The following is a 200-nucleotide window of genomic DNA, read 5'->3' as shown; positions in this document are numbered from 1 at the left end:
AAAACTCACGATGGCCTTTCTCCCTTCGCGATATTTTTCCTCGTAGGATTTGGGTCCTGCCACTATATCTCGCCCAAGTTTCCTTGTTAGGAGTTCATGGCGCGGTGTGTGTTTTATCCCTAATTTTTTGTCAAAAATCTATCATGGTGATTATAATTTTTTTTATGGTGATTTCTCTTGATAGGAGGTGATGATGGTAA

The sequence above is a fragment of the Penaeus monodon genome, chromosome 29 (genome assembly GCF_015228065.2).
Source record: "Penaeus monodon isolate SGIC_2016 chromosome 29, NSTDA_Pmon_1, whole genome shotgun sequence".
Classification (NCBI taxonomy): Eukaryota; Metazoa; Arthropoda; class Malacostraca; order Decapoda; family Penaeidae; genus Penaeus; species Penaeus monodon.
The sequence above is the reverse complement of the archived record's forward strand: the minus strand, read 5'-3'. Positions refer to the sequence as shown.